Source organism: Opisthocomus hoazin, chromosome 3 (assembly GCF_030867145.1).
Source record: "Opisthocomus hoazin isolate bOpiHoa1 chromosome 3, bOpiHoa1.hap1, whole genome shotgun sequence".
Classification (NCBI taxonomy): domain Eukaryota; kingdom Metazoa; phylum Chordata; class Aves; order Opisthocomiformes; family Opisthocomidae; genus Opisthocomus; species Opisthocomus hoazin.
In genome coordinates this window covers 73,988,235-74,008,554 of record NC_134416.1, presented here as the reverse complement: position 1 = coordinate 74,008,554, position 20,320 = coordinate 73,988,235, and positions in this window count along the sequence as shown.

Genomic DNA, 20,320 nt, shown 5'->3' with positions numbered 1-20,320 from the left:
CCAGGTTTCCCCTAGTAAGACAAGCTCACCATAGTTACATGCTCTAAGCAGTAGCTGCAAAGAACTGTCAAATTCCTTTTCTTCCCATGTGAGGGGTCCTTTCCCTTACCGATTTCTTAAGCTCCAGGGATCAGGCTGAGAGGAGGAGAAAGGTTTATTAGTCATACTTTATTTAATTGCTGTATAGAAAAGAACAAACTTATTGTGTTTGTAATAGCAAAATAGGTATTTTCACATTAAAGGTATATAGCTATTTTTTCATCAAGGTGTAGAAAAAATAGGAAAGTCGACCATCCTAGTGAAAGGGAAAATAAAAAATGTGAAAAAACATTTTTAGGACTCCAAACAATTTGCTACTAGTGTTGCTGGAATGGCTGCAGGTCTTGGGGTGTCTTGGCTCCCACCTTCCTATTAATCTGCTGAGACAGAGGAGAAGCAAAACATTTCAAGTGTTTCAGAGTCATATCGCTGTGGCTCCTTGAAGGCTTAAAACCTGGAAGCCATAGCTTGCCTCAGTTTCCCAAGGCTTCTGGGCTCATCTGACTCTCCCTCATCAGAACCATTTCACGTGTCAAGGATGCCTCCAAATAGCACATCTCAAGACTTGTGGCCTGGCAAAATTCCCGAAGGAAATTCAGGACAAACAAGAGTGACAGTAATTCTTTTCATTCTATTTCTAGGGTAGTGGCTTTTAGCATGTGACCAGGAAATATTAAAACTTCTTAAAATTTGTTATCACCTCTTAAGAACAGCGTGACTGCAGAATATGAACCGCTTGTGCTTGAGAATTGATAAGACGTTAGCAACTAGGAACTCATAAATCAGAATGCAGTACCATACAGGTTTTATGAACAAATTTAGAAGACAAAAATAGTTAAAGACAGGAAGTTAATGTAAAAAGAGATAAACCCCAATATACATTTCAGATCTACCTGGTGCTTCTCTTTAAAAGATGACTAATTTGATAATCAACGTTAATGCAGTAGGTGCTCATCTTAAGTAAATCACTGTGTGTGGTACTGTAAGGAAAAACAGATAAAATTAAAAAGAAAGCATTAGTACAAGAGTTGTTAGATGAATAAGGAGTCCATGACATGGGAAAATGCAGCAAATGCACTATAGGGAAGCTATCAGACAGAAGAATACAGAGGAAAATTACTTATGCCCTCTCAGAAAGAGTGGTTTAAGGACCCATGTTATATAATATTGTTATTAATGTCTTTGATGGCATATGTTAATGAAATTGGTTGAAACACACACAGAGGAGATATCCCCAGTACAGAGAAAGATCAAAATACCGAGAGGAGAAACCTGAAAAGTGGAATAAAAGAAACTGAATTAAACGAAACAGGATGAAATGCGGTACAGGCAAGGAAGGCTTTCTTACCTGCTAGACTTCCACATTCTGAGGGATTCACAGGTCAGTGAAGTTTTCTGAGGGAAAATGTGGCAGATACAATTTGATACGTACATTAAAAATCCTTACCATTAGACTTACGATCTTTTAGGAAAAATTTCCTGTTTCCTGCTATCCTAGCACTTCATAAGCAGTCTTGAAGGTCTGAAGATTTTTCCTACTTGGAGTTAAAGAGTACAATTTATCTCATCCTAAGGCAGACACCTAGGACAATGGCATACCACTGCTTCTCTTTGCTTATCTATTTTTCTTTGGAGGCCTTACCCTGGATTCTGCATGTTGATCTGTGCATCTAACTCCTGCACGGTGCATCATAGATATCCTTCTGTCTCCCTTCCCTTTGATGTCTAGGGACTTGTCCCTGTTTCGACTAGGATAGAGTTAATTTTAATCCCAGTAGCTGCTGTGTTTTGGAGTTAGTATGAGAAGAATGCTGATAACAATGATGTTTTTTGTTGTTGCTAAGAAATCAAGGACTTTTATCGGTTTCCCATACTCAGCTAATGATGGAAGCAGCACCTGTGCAGGAGCTGGGAAGGAGCACAGCCAGGCAGCCAGCCCAAGCTGGCCAATGGAAATATTCCATACCATAGGGGTCATGTTCAGTATATAAATGGGGGTTGCTTGGGGGGTAGGAATCTCTTTTTTTCTGAGAGTTTGAACTTTTCCGGTAGTTCAGTCCTTTTTCAGTGAGATTTTTGTGAACACCCTCAGCAAGTTTGCTGATGACATCAAACTGGGAGGAGTGGTAAATACACTGGCAGGCTGTGCTGCCATTCAGCGTGACCTGGACAGGCTGGAAAGTTGGGCAGAGAGGAACCTGATGAGATTCAACAAAGGCAAATGCAGGGTCCTGCACCAGGGGAGGAACAACCCCATGCACCAGTACAGGCTTGGGGTGGATCTGCTGGAGAGCAGCTATGTGGAGAGGGACCTGGGTGTCCTGGTGAACGACAGGTTAACCATGAGCCAGCAGTGTGCCCTGGCTGCCAAGAAGGCCAATGGCATTCTGGGGTGCATTAGGAGGAGTGTGGCCAACAGGTCGAGGGAGGTTCTCCTTCCCCTCTACACTGCCCTGGTGAGACCTCATCTGGAGTCCTGTGTCCAGTTCTGGACTCCCCACTTCAAGAAAGATGGAGAGTTACTGGAGAGAGTCCAGCGGAGGGCTACGAGGATGATGAGGGGACTGGAGCATCTCTCCTACGAGGAGAGGCTGAGGGAGCTGGGCTTGTTCAGTCTGAAGAAGGGAAGGCTGCGAGGGGACCTAATATATACTTACAAATATCTGAAGGGTGGGTGTCAGGAGGATGGGGCCAAACTCTTTTCAGTGGTGCCCAGTGACAGGACAAGGGGCAATGGGCACAAATTGAAGCATAGGAAGTTCCATCTGAACATGAGGAGGAACTTCTTCCCTCTGAGGGTGACGGAGCGCTGGAACAGGCTGCCCAGGGAGGTTGTGGAGTCTCCTTCTGTGGAGATATTCAAGACCCGCCTGGACAAGGTCTTCTACAGCCTGCTGTAGGTGGCCCTGCTTCAGCAGGAGGGTTGGACTAGATGACCCACAGAGGTCCCTTCCAACCCCTACCTTTCTGTGATTCTGTGATTCTGTGAACTCCAGGAAACCTGCAGGTTCCACGATCGCTGCCTGGGGACTGACTACGCAATTGGTTGTTGGGTGGTGAGAAAAAATGTATCATGCATAGCTTGTTCTGCATATTTGTAGGTTATTATATTGTTGTTGTTGTTTGTTATTATTGTTGTGGTTGTTATTGGTTTTATTATTATTATTATTATTATTATTATTATTATTATTATTTTTCCTTTGTTGTCTTATTAAACTGTCTTTATCTCAAGTGATGAGTTTAAATTTATTTTTCATTCTTCTCCCCATCCACTGCGGGAAGGAGGAGTGAGTGAGCGAGCGGCTGTGTGGTCCTAGTTGCTGGCTGCCAGGTTAAAGCACGACAGGGATCCTTCACTCATAGTCTTAGAAGTTCTAGATCTGGGAAAATGAGAAGAAGTTCATGAATTAACATATCTTTCCTGTCATCCACACAAAATTCCTCTTGCTCCATGGTATTTCCCATTTAATATACTCACTGACTTTATTCCACTCCACCATAATCCCTAGATTCTCTTACTTATGCTTTTCCAATGCCCTTGACTGCAGTGTCCCCATTTTGGCCACTACTTTCAGCTGTTATTCCTGAGCCCTGAAACACCTAGTTACTGGAAAGGCCTTTCCATTGCTCTCCATTTTGAACTTTTTGAAGGTCTTGAACAAAAGGTCTCTTACGGAAAAAAGGGGAAAATGTGGATCAATAGCTGTGGAATCAACTTCAAGATGAGATCCTTAAAGGACATTTAAATGAACGATTTCTCTTGCTCTCTTACCCTACTCCAGGAAGAAGTACTTTTCATATCATTATATGTTGGCACTATGGCTGTGCTCTTTAAAGGGGACGTCCTTATTCTGCACAAGTTCAGTGTTCTATTGCTGTCCTTTCAATGAATGGATTGCAGTAAGGTGGGACAGCTTGCCTGTCCTCGACTCATCTCGCCAGAAGTAAGGGGATGGATTCGTCTCACTTGAAGGTAGATATCTACATCTGAGCTAACATTTTCTTATAGCCAGAGTTTACAGTTACTTTGGTTCTGTGGTTCTTCTATCATGATCTCCTTTATGGAAAGTCCTTAAAAGTATGTTGCCTTCCACTGACTATAACTGCAGCCCATTGTCTACAATATCTAGTTATGAAGAAGTCAGATGAGTCTCACCCAGTGAGTCTGGACAGGCCTGGAAAGCCTGAAAGGTGTTTCCCCATTGGGAATGGCTCTGTGCAAAGTCAATGCTGTGACTTCTTGCAGAGTACACCGCAAATTCTGGTAACTTATGGAGAAAAAAGACGAATTTATGCGAAAGTGTGAAAAGAAGATATTCTGGAATGAGCAGGGATGTGAAGATTTGTTTTACAGTGGGAGAATAAAGAGCCTGGTTTGTTTAGCATCAAAAATAAAATATAAGAAGAAATAAAATTGCTCTTTGTAAATGCTTTGTAGGAATGAAACCAGGAAGAGAGGTAGCAAAACTGAAGGACAAATCTGGATGAAGATGAAATGGATGTGTCTGAGACATTTAAGCTAGGAAGCTTCCTAAGCTAGGAAGTCAGTCTATAGATATCAGAAGAGTAAAGTTTTGGAGTAGAGTTACTATCAAAAAGAAAGGAGGGAGGAGACCAAACTTCTTTTAAGTCTGGTATGAGCAAATTGAAAAATGGAATTATAAAAATGTGATTGCCTGAAATAGTAGGGGCTGTGATGATTTAAGCTATTGGTATGTTCTTAGGAGTGCTAGTGAACAGTAGGCTGTAGAACAAAAATGCTACAAGATTCTAATCTTTCCTTTCTCATCCTGGAGGCAGACAAGGAATGCAGAAAAATGCAAGTATTTCCTAAAATAGGAAGGAAATTTTTGGTCTAGGTATTTTCTGACTGCTAACAGTGTTGCATCTGCAAAGTCTTGGATAGAAAATGTATTGTATATTCTAAATGATCCATGTAATCTGTTTTGTAGTCATTCATTGAGTGTTCAGAAACCAGAGGAATGGTTGGCTCACTTTTCTCCTAGACTTTTGTCCATTAATCATTCTTGGGGCGTTCTGAAACAAAGCTAATCTTATACTCACATTCCCTCAATTATGAATATATTTCTTCAGTTTTCCTACAGTCTTTTTAATCTCAGTCCCATCCTATCTGTATATTGTCCCTGTTTCTTTTCTCTCATTATTGGCATGGGTGAAGTATCTCCTGTTGTTTGTTTTAATTTCCTAATTCAAGTCTAATGCAATTCAGTTGCAGACCTTAGACCTGAAGCCTAAAAGTCAGGCTGACTTTCACTATCTTTCATTTGCTCACTTTCCATATCCAAATTAGATATAGGTTCTTATGGAAGACCTTGCATAAACTTTACACGTATTTTATAATTCCTTTCCAATATGATTCTCTCTCAAAACTAATGAAACCCTTAAATAGACTTGCTGGTATCAGTGATGATGACAATTATGTGACAGCATATTCAGAAGGGATATCTGCATGCAAAACTACAGAAGAAACACAAAAGTTTCTTCTAGCTCTGGCACTGTTTTCAGAGCAATATCTGACAAGTGAACCCTATATCTCCTGAAATCTAGGTGATGCTTGCTCAGCTCCTGGTGTACGACAACCTTTGCTACCTTTTGACATGCACTTTACTTTCTGAATTACAGGAAGTAATAGAAAAACTTACTGCCAGTTGTAGTGGTAAAGATGGAAACAAAAATAGAAAAAAACATATATTGGAAATGTGCTTTTTGAGACTTATGTTGTAAAGTTTGAAAATACTAAAAATTTACACTGCAATGTTTAAACAGAAGTAGACATGTTTTTATTTGCAACTTTTGTCATTTTTTTCTCATTATGGTGTAGGAAACTCAGGGTAATGCCACAGAGGTCAATGAAATTACTCCAGATTTATGGAAAGAAGAAAGAACAAAATCTGTGTCTCTTTTAAAAACAAGATCCCGTTGATCAGTTTGCAGCTTGAAATGATCAGTGTCAGTTAAATGATCTGGCTATAAAAATCAATAATAATAATTAAAAACATGAAAATGCCATTAGTGGATTAAACAGTCTCTTTTCTTCTCCTTTTTATTTTTTTCTTGATGGCATCAAGGAAAAAAAATATAAAATTTCAGATTAGTATTACTGAAATTATTTCACAGTACGTTGTGTGATCCCAAATAGTAAAAAAGAGTCCAGGGCAAAGAGTGTCATGGATTTTTAAAGTATATTTTCTCTTTTATCACTTTTCATATAAGGCCCATATGATGAATGGAAATAATAGAGAACAACCATTTAAAATTTTATTCTGTATAAGAAGGCAGCCATTGAGGCAGGAAAGGGATAGGATTAAAGTGGAAATAAATGTAAAAATAAAGTGTTTCCTTTTGAAGATTACTTGTTTAAGGAAAAAGACCCTCATATTTTCAGTTAAACAGCTCTTTGTACCCAGGAATCCTTTCTTTCACTCAGAGAATGCTTGTTAGTAACAATTTCTTGTTGGTAAAAGTTAAATGTCTTTTCTTTTTGATCTTAAAATTTAATTCTTCTATATTAATCTGACTCTTAATCAGAGAGATTTACCAAGACTTAAGAAGGACACATGTATGGACACAGCAGGAAATACACAAGAAAGGAAAAAAAAAAAAGACAACTCTTATTTATGGTTAAGCTTTGGAAAGATATAATTAATTCAGAACCCAGATTATTCAGGATTCGAGGAATGGTAGCTTTCTTTTCCTATCAGTGCAGATTTTAGCCTTGGACTCTCGGAAGTTAATTTGTTTTTTTGACAGAAATTCTGGAGCCTTCACTTCTCTTCTTCAAAGGCCTCTCATACCAATTAAAAGATAGCTGAATATCATTCTGGCTCCTTATGAAGGACACTCTTTGTTTCTTCAGCATGGTAGGTGCTGCAAGCCAACAGAACTACAAGTCCATGCAGTTTAACATTAAGAAGCATAAGAAATGTAAGGGACAAAGGAAACAGATGGGTGCGTGACAGCAAATGCGATGTTACAGCCCTCTGTCAGGAAACAAGGCTTTATATCAGACATTTCAATCACATGGTTATTTGTTGACCTGAGTTACAATGAAAGCATTGAAAAAAGAACCTCTTTTAATTTAATTTTTGGAAACTTGATTGGTTGCATAAGATAATGTTTTGTTTTATGGGTCAGTGTTTGATTTTAACAGAATCAGTACATCTAGCTCACTGGTCCAGGCTACGTCCAACCTCAACTGGCAGTGGTCAGTCTCAGAAGTCAGGATAAATGGGTAAAAATGTCATTTAATGATACTTCCTGGAGAATCATATCCAGTTTCTAGTGATTAGTGATTTAAGGTTTCTTGAGAAAGAGATCTTGAGGGAATTCTCTTCCACAAAATTTGTTCAGTCATCTCTTGAAATCACATGAACTTCCAACATCTGTAGCATCCTGAGTCAAAGAGCAACACTGTTCTTTGTGTGTAAAAGTGTTTCCATTTACCTGTTTTCAATTTACTAGTCATGGTTGATGTCCCCTAAAAGTTATATTGAGAGAAACATTGAACAGATATTCTGTTTTTATCTTCTGTAAGGCATATATGGGTTTTATGGACCTGTATTATTCCCTCATCCTACCCCAGCATCTCTTTTCCAGGATGACCAGTCCTTCCTTTTAGTTGTTCTTTGAAGTGGAAATATTTCTCGCCTTTGTTTGCCCACATTTGCTTTGTCTCTGAGTTACCTAGTGTCTGGCTTTGAATATTTTTGAGAAGGTGACAGACCAGTATTTATTATACAGAATATAATTTACAAATCCATGTAATTATATTTTATTTATTTATTTATTTATTTATTTATTTTTGCTTTTCTACTAGAGTACAGTGACAGGTTTATTCCATTTTAGCATAGATGTCAACAAAATTTTAATTTTATTTTTCCCGCAATTTAATTGGCAAGTGGAATGGTTATCCTTTTGTTTTCCTCGGCTATATACTGTATGTGTTAGCATAGATTGTATTTACTCTACTGTATATTGCTTTGAGGACAGAAAAAGAGGTTCTAAAACATTAAAAACACTCATCAGTCAGCGGAAATTGGTATGACAGAGTGCTGTGGTGCAGTTTTCAAATCAGGGCCTCCCCAAGTAGTTCATGTAGGACAGAAAGTCTTTGTCTTTATATACTTACTCTGCTTTAATATATGCCGTCTCTACTGGGAGCAGTCACATGTGGCTACTCCTCTCTGAATGCCTGTAGTTGCTTTTCTTAACCTGAACAACACTGGAACAAACTGCCGTCTTTTCATTTCTGTAGGGATATCTACCTCAGGATTGGCAGCGGTAGCTGAAGGGTTAATTCCCAACGGACAAGGAAAAAGCAAATAGTCTGGGTGCTGGTTTGTAAAACGAATTTTCAATGTGTAGCCCACAGACTATCATTGATTGCGGTAAATAAATAAAACCACTCCTGACTTTTATTGTTGTAGGGAGTAATTATAATTCACAAGGCCAGACCCTTTGTGCCACAGAATGCTTCATTTGTGGTTTGCATGAGCAGATACATTAACTTCTGTAAGCTCTTTTCATTAGAACGCTATTACTCATTGAGGACTGATCAATATATCATCTATACAACATCTTGAATGTGGATGTCTGGACCCATTGTGGGCTTGCTGATAATGACTTCTTTATTCAAGCCAGCTTGTAGGAACAAGGAGATAAAGAAAAGGGAAGAGAATTATAGCATATGCTCATGAAAGTATTCTAAAGGTTATAAACAGAAAGCAGGAGTAAAGCTACAGGGTAGGGAAAGCGATCATAGAGAAAAAAAGAGTGGAAAGGAATTGAAAGTTGAAAAGAAAAAAAGGTTAGAGTTTCACTGTATTTCTTTTACTGACATTATGCAAAGCAAGCTAAGTTTTAATAAACCTTCTTTTGAAACTAGTCCTCCCCTTTGGGATTATATTGCCCTTTAGGTTTTCATATCCTAATGCTCTGCTCATCTTGTGAGGCATTTAAGTATTCCCAATGAAAGCTGAGCACCATTTTCCATCCCCCCTGCAATCTTTTATTTATCTTTTGTTCTCCTCTTTTCTCACCTCCCTCCTCCTACCCCAAATAAACTCACTGGGGCTCAAAGGTTTTCTTTCTTCCATTAACTTTGTATTTCTTGCTGTATTCATCCTTTTCCTCTGTTTCAACCTTTTATTATCCTCTTTATCCAATTTTGTAACATTTTCTTAGAACTTTAATGCTAAGTGTGACAGATTACATCTTGATTCAGGCTCACTGCACTCTCCATATCTGGGATGTGTTTTGGGAAGTGGTAACAAAAAAAAATTATATATTCAAAACCACTTCATTAATTTATTCTAGGTTTTTCCTTGCTGCTCTACTTTGGCTGCTGTTTTGCTGATGACAAAAGAAATGAAGAATTATAGTCTGTTCCCTAGGTTGGAGTGGAGATGCCATGGAGTTGAAAAAAGCATAGAAAAGGTTAGAACTGCTTTCAAGGATCAGAAAAAAGAGTTTATGAAAGAATTCATAACAAGAGAGCCATCACAAGCTTCAGTCTTGGGGTAAGAAGAAACACCTTTCTTTTTCTGAAAGAAATCAAAACCAGACTACTCGTAACACAAGTCTTCATCAAGTAAGTATTTTAACTACTATGACAACAAAAAGAGTGTGAATTAACACATTTTTAGTGGAGCATGAAGTTAAATACCTGCATAATGCATACATGAAAATGGAAATCTCATTAGTTTGTTTCAACAGATTCAGCAGTCCAGAAGAACCTTGCAAAGGAGAAGAGAACTCTAAGTGACAGAAGACCAACATCTGGAAGTCTATAAGAAATTCAGATAGTAAGGCTGCACACATCAGTTTTCTGAAGCTGACTGAAAACAAAGATATTTAGTCACACTTTTAGAAAGAAGTCAGAACAGCAAGCTGATTTTGACTTCAATCCAGTGATCTCAAAGTGTTAAAAAATCCAGTTGGTGGAAATTAGGGACTGGATGCCCCCACCACAGAAGATGAAAGACAAACTGCCTTGCAGATTGCTATCAGAATGATTGAAATATTGCCCAGTATTGTTTCATAACAGTAGCAGAGATGATCAGAAAAGCTCCTTTTTATTACACGGGAAACAGGTATGGACAATTTCTAATAAGCTCAGGATGGAAATATTTTTGTCAAAAAAATATTTTGCTTCTGGCTTCATCTTAAAAATAGCCAGATGCTTCCATCTGAAAACAAAAATTTTCCACTAGAATGGAAATATTCCAATTTGAGTTGTGTTCATTTGTCAAGTCAGATCAAATATTATCCTTTTGGGGCAGGTACCACTACCTATACATCTTGTTTCAGCTGCACCAGTACTTTGTGGAAGTTGCAGTTCAGTCGTCTTGCACGTGCTTTGCAATGAACTGTAAGGCTGCAGCATGGAAGTCCCAGGAGCTGCCCCAGCCCACAAGGAAGGAGATTAACTGATCTCAGTTCCCTGGAACATGAGAAAATGCAGTTCAGTGCTGAATGAAGATTTTCAATTTGGAAAGCTGTATGTTTTTTTCACTGAAAAGAAGCAAAGTGAAAGGTCTGACATTTCAGAAAGGGAAGATTCCCAGGCTCAAAAGAAAGAAAAATAAAAATGTCTATGGAAAGAAAAGCTAAAAGCAGAGAAAGAGTTGGCACTCAAGTTCTAGCTAGCTATCGCTGTGCTTTGCTGGGCAGACCCGGATAATCTCTGCCCAGTTGTTATTAGACCACAGACATGCAGTAAGTAGTGACTTAATCTAGCAAAGGCTCTGCAGCACATGTACTGGTGCAGGACTCACGAAGTGCAATTCGTAGTCCAGAGTTTGCTGCTCAGGGTCCATAAACAGCATGTGGAGAGAACTGAAACACAGCTCTAGCATGCAACACAGCACACCCCGCACTTACTATGAGCTCTAGCTGTTTTGCCTTGATGATGCTACGTCTCTCAGCAACTTGCTGTTATTCTTGCCTGCCTGTCCTGTACTGGTAAAGGCAGAACGCAAGATTTCACTTCAGCTTATTGGGCTGGGTGGTTCACATACCTTCCATCAAGTGTCAGTCCTCCTAAGGTTCAAATATGGAGATTTTTCAGACTGTTTAATTAATAATGTGCCTTCTAGACTCCAGGTTGACTTCTCTCATTATCTGATTATTCCAGCAACTTTATTCTGCTTATTTATAATTAGTTGTGCTGCTGAAGGAGGTTCAGTCAGATGTTAACAAACCAGTTTGTTTTGTACTTTGATTTTGCTTTCTCCTGCTTCTGCCAGACCTCTCCCACCTCTCAGCTCTTGCTTAGTGTGACTAATACTGCTATTGCAGCCTTTCACTGTGCTTGTATGAAGGAATTCTCCTCTGGATTGGGCTTCTCCTTGGGAATTTTTCCCAGCCAGGCTGTTCCAGCAGTAGTCCTGGGCTCAAGTAGGAGAATCCATTAGAGGTGCTTCATTAAGCCCACAAACATTTGGGCTTCTTAATGTGTAGCAGGACTTGCTTTAAATCTCCATGGAGGTGTTCTAGCCTGCCTTGGGTTTAGGAACCAGAATGTCTCTGCTCATCAGCCCTACAGAGGCAGCAGCCACACTGAGCACTCAGTCCCTAGCATTTGGCCAATCCCAACACCATTTTCCTATAAACACCAGTGAGAACCTGAACAACTAAAATCCCTGCCCTCTGGCATTTCTTCACTGGTGAGCATCCTTTGTAAGTGTATTTCTTATCACTAAAGCTTTGCTTAATTTCAGTAGGGCCTGAATAGCCTCCATAATCTGAAAGGTGTAATCAGCTTCTGTGCATATCCTGTTGTCCACCTGGCATAAAGGAGAAATTCGAAAGTCTTATCTTTGTCTTATTCTTTCCTCTCTGCTGATTTCTGCACCTTCCTGTTCCTTATTCCTTGTCACCAACACACTTCCATACGACCAACACACTTTTTTTCCACAGTGCCTACCTTTTGGAACAGCTTAAACTTCTGAGTCTCATAAATTTCCCTTGTTTTTACAACTTGGTAATTAAATAAGCTTGTCAAAAAGAGAAATATTTCATGCTCCGTATCCTTTTCTTATCATTGAGATGTGTCAATGTTCTCACTTATTCTTTAAACACTTTCTTTACACCTTTTTTTTCTGCTAAGTGCAATACAAGTTCTGCTTTGCATAGAGTTCTTGCAAGTGATATGAGAGGAAGTTTGCATTAAAGATAATATGTAAAAAAATTCCGTTCCAGTATATTAAAAAAAAATACTTAGATCTTTAGCTAAAAGAAAAAAAGTTAAAATAGTCATAAAAAGGTACTGAAGAGCAGTTATTGGTGGTTCAGTCACAGAAATGGAGTTCTTCAGAGACCACGCTGAGTCCAATTTTGTTCTATGCATTAATTGTTTGGTTTTCAGAACGGGGAATAAGCTCCTTCGATAAAATATATTTAGCTGAGGCACTGTGAATATGTTTAAACATGAAATTTAGAAAAAGCTGAGCAAATTGAAAAATCTGATACAAACTCCCTCTAGTTTTCAGGTAGGAAGGTTTTATACCTAGGCAGGAGTCATTGACTGTGAAGCACATAACACATAACTACCTGTTCTCAGCGTGATTTTCTGTAGGAAATGATGTGAGAGACACTGAAACCGTAGCAAAAGGGAAAAGTATCATGGGGCTGCAAGCACCATACTGAGAGAAGGCAAACAGTGTTATAACTGCAAGACACACGAATTACTTCTTTGGGAAAATGTAAGGTGCTGAGACTTGTGATCATCTTTGGATGCTGCTCTGAAGAAAGATAAAGGTCAGTTACAGTAAGCAGAAAGGACAGAGACAAGAATGATGAGATGAGAAAACAAGCTCAAAAGGGAAGGCTGAAGCAATCAGAGTTATTTAAGCTGAGGGAGAGAAGAAGGAAGGAACGTAATAATAAGGTGAGGTATGAAAAAGGCTGCTGTAAAGAGAAGACGACAAATTGCTGTCCAGCTGGATGGGACAAAAGAAAATGGGTTTATACTGCAGTAAGAGTGTTCCAGAACATCATGCCTGTTTTCCAACACGACCGTAAGGAAGACCTGGAAAAGATTTGGTGGAGGTTATGGAGTCTACAGAGACCTGTGTAAAAACTGGACCTTGGGGGCTTTTCTATTCCAGTCTCTGCACTGAGACAATCTGTCCTGTCCATGTGGTTGCCACAGTTATTTGTCTAATCTGTTCTGGGAGAGCTCCATACATCCCCAGACTGTCTATTCTAGTTCTTCTTTAGACTTCCATTTAGGTGCCATTCTTAATGTCTTGCCTTTATCTGTGATGAAAAAAGAAGCAGCCTTATGTATTTTGCAAGCAGTAATCCTTATCCACCCCAGCAAAATACTGTCCTGTTGCCTTACGTGGGGTTTCTTAACAACAGATGAAATGATAGCTACAGTAGATGTTACCATGAATAGGGAGTTAACCTTTAGGTACCTGCTTAAGGTTCTTCCAGCTCCCCTGTTTTGGTTTTCTGGCTTTGCCAGCAATACACCTGCACGATGGCAGGAGAGGGTAAGCTGCATTTGTACTAAGGATACAGGTGCACAGAAATCCAAAGACAGATTTGAAGCTCAGATGACTGGAGCCAGACTAAGTTCATATATCCTATGGATTTCAGCTGGCAAGTATTTCTGCAGAACCCTGGGTGGGCTTGGGCAACCTCTGCTGAAATCCAAACTGTTTTGAAAATCATGTTCCTAGGTTTTCCAGGTTGCCTCTACACAAACTGCAAGCACATCCTTGGATTCCAGTGTTGTGATGTACCTGTTGAAGAGTTTTGGTATCAAGATATTGTAATCCAAAGAGATGTCTTGGCGATCCAGAGCCTACTCTGCTTGCTGTGACTTTCAGCATAAGAACAGAACTCCCTGTGAATTTTTTGTATATTAGATCAGGAAGAAATTCCACATGAAACATCATGATTTTGTGTAATTAAAAAAAATTAACAGCTGTATTAACTTTACTTGCCCTTAACTTCTTCGTGAGTGTCCTATGAGTCCCCGGGCCATTGTTTCTAGAGGAATTACATTATCTGAAATGATCTGTCAGTATGCTTATTGAACTATATGAGTGAACCTGCAATACTTGCATGTCCTGAGGGCTCGATGAGGTTGACTGTTTGTTACTCTTCTAGTCAGGGATACTCTCATATCCTGGTAAGCAGCTATATGTATATCAAGTTTTATCTTCCAATCAATATTTGCTGTATATGATGTGTGCATTCATGCATTTAGTATGGACCCTTATGACTATGTGAGAACATGTCCTAAAAGATCTTGCGGAATGTGAAAGGAAGACAAGTGATGTACCTCTGTCAATCCTGCCAGACCTGTAATTTGAGATTGCTATGATGGAAGACTTTTTCTGGTTAAGATCCAGTTTTTGCAGGGTGTAGTTTATGCAATATGTATAGTATATGGGTATATTTCAGCATTAAAACTGGAACAATTTTTGCTCACATGTAACTTACCTCACTTTGTACATAGAAACTTTGATGACTGCTCAGGTGGATAAACTAAAGGATGTGCCTGAGTGCTTGAGGTATTAGAGCCTTAGTTATTATCATTCTTTGGAAAATTAAACAAGGCCACAAAGAGGTCTTGTGTAAATTAAAAATGAAGCAAAATGAAAAAGTAAATAAGTCAGGAAAAATAATTAGCTGACATACGTTAATTTTCAAAAAATACTTGTTTGTGGAACAAAGTGTAATTAAGCCCTTAGTGAGCATATGGTATGCAAATACTAATGCAGTTTATTAGTATATAAGCAGCAGAATATTTGGGCAGATCATTCACATATATATATAAAAGTAAGCTGAAAAGTAGATGTGAGAATGAGAGCGGTCTAGGAATGATGAATGTTCATTCTACTGCTCCTTTTGGTTTTGAAGGAATCCAGCAAAATACAGCCTCTGTAAGGGACACAAAACAATTTCATTTTTTAATGAGGGTGCAGGTCTAAGGTGAGGGGAGGATGAAACTAGCTGTGTTAAGCTAATTAAACCTACTCTCTTTTTTTGTAATTTTCCGACACCAAGCACTGAATTAGTCGTAACCACTTGCAACAGTTCTGGCTCCCGTTTTCAGTACTGTGTACACCCAGTCATGCTGGAACAGTTCCTCTCTCTAGTTCTGCCTTTTAAGAGAGAGTCCTTTTGAAAATTTTATTCCAGGACCTGACTTACCGCTTTCAGAGAGAGGTTTTGAAGAGCTCTAAAATCTGCACCCACAATTTATTTAACTTTGTGGTCAAATTAACATTAATTAAAACAAGAGAAGTTAAAGATCAGTAGTAACTCATAAAGCTAATGTAATCACAATGTATTTTTTCAAAACTGGGACAGAATATGGTCAAAAAACTGCTCAGTCATTGCATTATCTGGTCAGGACTTCCTAACATGAGCTTCCTGCGACATTTTTTATTGTCCAGAACAAGTGAGGTGGGATGAGTGAAGGAGAGAATCTGGAGAAGCAAAAATGAATCTGGATTTTTTGCAGTGCAGCGGTATTTAGAGGCAAAGGAGCAGTGCCTCTGACTTCATGACAACCTTCATTCCTTACAGCTGTGCTGTCTCTTGAGCCACTCAGAGAGCACAAATGTGAGACAGAACACATCTGTGAAAGATCTCACTTTCAGATCACAGGCAGGGGATCAATTCCACTGCTGTTCTTTGCAGCAGGAAGTACAACACAGCACCACACCTGATAGGATCATAGGAGTCTGCTGAGATATTTACTAATAACAAATCTGATCCTAATGAACACATTACAGATCCATACAAAGAAGAACGTCTACGGCGTCTATACTCCTTTTAAAAAGTCCATCTGATGGTCCAGTTGTACTAAATGCATTTCTCGTGACCATAATACAGCTCTAGTAACACATACAAGTTGAAAACTTGGCATAATGTGTTAGTGTATAAAATAGGCAAGTTGTCATTACATTTATGAGATACTTTTGGAACACCATGGTAACATATTGACTGACAATGTGTATATTAATTATTTTGCTATTGTACTTTTACATTTTGTGTTTCTTCCATAACCTTCACTATGGAATACTGTACGTTGAGGGAAGGGATTTGATTGACTTTTTAAATTGAATTCATAGGAAGCCCCATCTTGAAAGTGGCAGTAGTCTGTGAAATGAGACTGCAGAACAAAGATTAACGCAGCAGAACAACTGCTGAACATTGTTACAATATGGTTTCAAACAGTGGGATAGTGAGGAATGGTTTCTTAATAGTTTTGAATAGTAAAATATTTCCATACACTGATGAAGACAAAAATTATTTGCTTTATTGCTGGAATTCTAGCACTTACATGTTTAACATAGGTTCATCGCAGAGCATTAGTGGAACTCCAGCAAAAAGGAAATGTAGTTAAGACAGGAAAGCACGTCATACCTTGCTTTCACCTCAGCTGATACAAAACTCAATGATGGTGAGAGCATTTCTGATTCCACTAATAGAAACCACATTTGAGCTGATGGAATTACTCTTGATTTACCAGTAGGATAAGGTCTTTTTGCCCTTACGTCACATAGTCGCACCTGAGAAGTTCCAGACACTGTGCACCTTCAGATATTAGAAAAACCTCTTTCCCTGTGTAAGAGCCTACAGCACTGAAAGTCGTGTTTTGCAGCTGAGAAGACAATACATTTATTTTAGTGCATCAAAGATATCTCTAGGTTGCTTTGAAAAGAACAGCTACACTTAATACTCTTACGCTTAACTGTGGTGTGTTCCCACTGCAGGATAATTTCCAGCTTTGAGGTGACCTTTCTAGTTTTTCACACTGTCTCTGTACACAGTTTCTTGAGTAAATTAAAGCTGTCTGGCCTACCACCTTTAACAGGGTAAAATGTAGTCCATCTTTCTGTATGAAAAAAGTCACTATTTCACTATAGATTAAAGATTGTTTTTAAAAATAACAGTGGATTTTGGGTGCCATGTAATTCTAAGAAAAAAAAAATCTTACTCCTGATGTAACATTTCATGTAAAATGAAATATTTTGTTCTTTTGATGATCCTGTGTTTACCATAACTGAAGCAATTCTGCAAACTGTGATTTCTATTAACTTTTTAATATGCTTGACTGAAAATAACTTTTCTCTTGGCATATATTCAGTTCACGTCATCCTCTCAACTGAGATTTTTATTAGATAGCTAAGATGTACAAACAGAAAATTAGTTTAATTGAATATTATCTGTCGATCATCAATTTTTAGGATAAGCCCTGTGTACATTACAAAATATAGCTGTGTTCAGACAAAATAATATGAGTTTCTTTTTTTTTTTTCTGAAGTCCTTCATGGACTCATGGCGTTAATAATCATGAATTGATAATCAAGCTTGAAATGAGATTATAAGAAGCTATTAACATTTGTATTGGCACTCTTCTGAAGACAACACAATTTCCCCTTTAATTTGGGCATTTCAGTTCCAGATGAAAGTTTTTGGTTTTAATTTTAAATGTGAACCTGTAGTTCTTTTATTTGGAATCTTCAGAAGTCCAATTTGTTTATTTTAAGGAGATTTTCCTATTCTGCAACTTCATGTGTGTTTAAAAAAGAGAAGGATGGCAAAATAAGAGATTCAGGATGTTGCCATTCAACAACAGTAACTGGTACTTAAAAAACCCTGAAAGATCACCACACTGGATTGCTAAGTTATTATTTATTACAGGATTTTGGAAAACTTTCTGTACTTTGGAAATGTCTTCGTAAGCGCCAGTATTTTGCCATAGATGTAATTGTTAAAGGACACAGGCAGAATAAGATTTGCAAATAGAAGCAATATATCGTAAGACTAGTCGGTACGATTAGGAAAAGTTGGTCAAACTGTCAAGTGTACAAGACTTCAGGTTTGTCTTCAAGGTCTGAAGAAGACATGAGCCTGAAAACCTAATTTTTCCAGCTATGTCAATTAGTCAAAGAAAAGATATCACACGTCCCAACAAACTTGTTCCTGCCTACTGTGAATAGTGAGGTTTTTATTCTGCTTTTGTTACTCTTCATTAGTTATAGTGCTATTTTTCTAAAGAAAAGCAAAAAGGAATAGGGAAATGCAGTATCTTGTTAAACCAGTTGATCTAGCTGGGGAAAAAACAGAACGAGCAGACTTCAGACACTTTGCTACTTCTGCAGGAGGAGAGAGACACCCTTGTGTGGTGCCCTTGAATAGCTTGCAGTTGCACAGGAACCAAAGATAGGTGCCAGGTTTTCTGGGACAGATAGCACAAGCACTGGAAAGGGTAACTCCCCTATGCTGCTGCAATGAAGTGTTCAACCTGCATCAATGTTCGTGACATGTACAAGCATGGAGGTCTTTGCTGGCTGTCATATGAAACTGGATCTAGGTGAGGTTTCACTAACTTCGCTAATTTTGCTCGGTTAATTTCTGACTAAAATTGCCATAGGGAGCACATAAGAAGAAAACAAGGGGTATAATTTGCTGCCTTTAGTGGAGGAATTGAAAGAAATATTGTTACAAAGTGAACTTTTCTTGCTATCTGTTTTCCTATACACGCCTTCAGTCTCAATGGTTTGGAAAATCTAAATGGTCAAGAGGTCTCCTCTATCCTAGGAAATGTTCTAAAGAACTGTGTCTTAATGGCACCTTTTTATAATGCAAGTTGTCTCATTTACCTATGTCTCACATTGTATCTGGGGTAGCTTACTTCTATGTATACGGATTACAATTACACAAAACCTTTATGTATGCAATGAGGTCTGGAGGGATTGCATCAGAGCTGGATGAGGCACAGGCTATGTCAAAGCTGAACATAGTAATGGAGACGATATGTATTTCATGCTTCTCAACCAGAGTGCAAACTCAAGTTCAGATGCTACAGGCTGAAAAAGAGCACTAATCCAACAGTTCTGCTCTGTAAGTGTTATGTTTGATTTTAACTAGACAACAAGCCTTAAGGAAAGTGATTCCTTAAAGTAAGCTGTATTCATGTGTGATCTTTATATAATATCCTTATAGCTTTGTAGAAAGATTAAAGGTGGTGGATCAAAGCCTAAGACTGAAGGGACAGTGTTAAAAATATATGGGAATGTTTTCATGCATCCAAGAGAGGAAAACTGCAGCAGTTTGCAGAAGCAAATTTTCTCCAGCGTCAAAATAGGAATTTTCCTGGAGAAGACTGCAGGAAAATTACTTATATAGGTAGGGCAAAAGACGTTGAGGTAGACATGGAAAAGATGGTGTTGCTCAGACTTGAAGATCTTCTGCCAATGCTTTTCAGTGCAGAGCACGTAGAGACTCTGTTGTCTGCAGCAGAAGCTGATATGTAAAATGAAGGAATGAAGTGTATAAAGCCAATGCACTTCGTGGTGAGGGTATTAAGCCTGGCTCTTAGAGGTATCTCTATAGATGGCTTTGAGCACCAAACTTGCTAATAAGGTACTCTTTGTGATGGGAAAGAGAAGCAGGAATCATCTCTAAAGCTCACAGAGATATTGAAACATCTCAGACTTGTTACTCAGAGTGCTTCTGCAAGTTCAAACAGAATTACTTTTTGAAGTTGTATGACTATTTATCACCAGTAAAAAATCACTTGAACTCAAGAATTTAGAACCTGGCCTTCTGGTAATTTTATTCTCTTTTTTCTTTAGTGAATAACATACAGTCAAAAAGTAATACACTCGCTATGCTTGCTGTTTCATGGTTTATCTGGCCAAAAAGGAAGGTAGAAAGATGTGGCAACTCTGAGGTGTTTGGTGGCAGTTTATTCATTGGAAGCTGACCTGACACCAGCAAACTCATGTAAAATGGGCAAACAACAGCTAATACTTGTCATTTGTTGAATTAATGGGCCAGATTTTAATTATAAAGGGTTTTACATCCCATTATTAAATTTCTGAGAAGTCAAATCCTCCTTAAACTTCTCTTTATACAGAGAACACTAAAGAAAACCCACATGTCTGTGGTTTTATTTGACTGTTTAAAGGGAGAAAAGGGTGTCTTTTTTTTTCTGGAATGCTCTTCTATATTATTTACCTGATTCCAGGGAATTCCAAGGGCAGGACACATCCCTTAATAAGGCCATGAACTGTATATCACGGCTAAGACTAGTAATAAACTCTAATACTGATGTTACAAAAGCCTTCTTAAAGCAAGGTTAATAACATGACAATAGTAAACACCCCAGTCAGCATAAAATGAAATGAAGCCTACAGTATTTTAAATGCATGGCTTCTGTGAAAAAGGATACCAAGGAAAGACCTTTTGTTCATGAGCTTCTATATATAAAAAAATTCAGTTT